Here is a 1374-nt window from a genome sequence, read left to right on the forward strand (position 1 = left end):
ATGCCATGCTCCTCATCCCCGTGACTATCCATCAGGTACTAAATTGTTCTTCTTTAATGCTTCATCCCATTCTCCCAGCCCGCCAAGCCCTTCTCCCTTTTCTCCGTCACCAAATTGTCCACTATATTTGTGAGTCTGTTTTTGATTAGCTTGTTCTTTTTATTCCTTAGATTCTACATATAAGTGGAATCATATAGTGTTTATCTTTTTTCTGTCTGACTTAAATACCTTCTAGGTCCATTAAAGCAATATCTTTTTCCACCCCCTTCTTTTTCATATGTAGGGGTCTTGTTTTCTTATCCCTTCAGTCACTCTATCTTTTGGTTGGAGCACTTAATTCTCTTCCATTTAAGGTACTTATTGATGGGAATGTAGTTGTTACCATTCTTTATTCCTGTTTTTGATACAATGGTGACATATTCCTTTAGTTTATTTTTGTCTGGGAAGCTCTTTATCTGTCCTTCAATTCTATATGATAGCTTTGCTGGATAAAGTATCCTTGGTTGTATATCCTGGGTCTTCATCCTGTCGAATATTTTTTGCCAAGTGTTTCTGTCCTGCATAGTTTCTTTTGAGAAATCAGCTGCCAATCGTCTGGGTATTTCCTTATATGTAATTATTTGTTTTTCTCTTGCTGCTTTTAATATTCTTTCTTTGTATTTAATCTTTGGCATTTTAATTATGATATGTCTAGATGTGGGCCTCTTTGGATCTCTGATTTTGGGAATTTTCTTTTCTTTTTTTTTTGGCTAGGCAATCCTTGGTTGACCTCACAGATTGCAAGGACCTCGTCAGCTTACAATCTCTTATTTTTTAATTTTTTTATGCCTACAGCACCTGGTCTTCCTAGGTGGTCTCCCATCCAAGTACTAACCAGACTCGTCCCTGCTTAGCTTCCAAGATCAGACGGGTTCGGGCTTGTTCAGGGTAGCGTGGCCGTAGAAAATTTTTAGAATTTTCTGAGCTTCCTGGGGTTTTATGTCCATTTCCTTCACCACGTTAGGGAAGTTTTCCATCATGATTTCTTCAAACAGTTGTTCAATATCTTGATTTTATTCAAGTATGCTGATCAGATGGATATTTGGCTCCTTAATAGTGTCCTATATACTCCTTAAATTATTTTTATAGTCTTGGCATCTTATCTCTTGCCATTCTGATTGTGTGTCCTTGGCATTCCCATCCTCTAGAAAAGGTATTTGATCGTTTTCTTTATTCACTTTGTTTATTCCTTTGTTTATTCCATTTAATATACTTCTCATCTCAGCTAATGTGTTCTTTATTTCAGACTGGTTCCCTTTTATACATTCCATTTCCATTTTATGTTTTTTTATCTCTTTGCTGAAGTTCTCACTGAATTTATCTATATTTCCCAAA

The 1374-nt window shown here is 36.2% G+C and overlaps 1 pseudogene; it reads right to left on the reverse strand.

Annotated features, from left to right (window-relative positions):
• Window positions 1-825: 825 nt before the first annotated feature.
• On the reverse strand, window positions 826-944 carry LOC112471996 (annotated as a pseudogene).
• Window positions 945-1374: the final 430 nt, after the last annotated feature.

Source organism: Pteropus alecto, unplaced genomic scaffold, assembly GCF_000325575.1.
Source record: "Pteropus alecto unplaced genomic scaffold, ASM32557v1 scaffold78, whole genome shotgun sequence".
Taxonomy (NCBI): domain Eukaryota; kingdom Metazoa; phylum Chordata; class Mammalia; order Chiroptera; family Pteropodidae; genus Pteropus; species Pteropus alecto.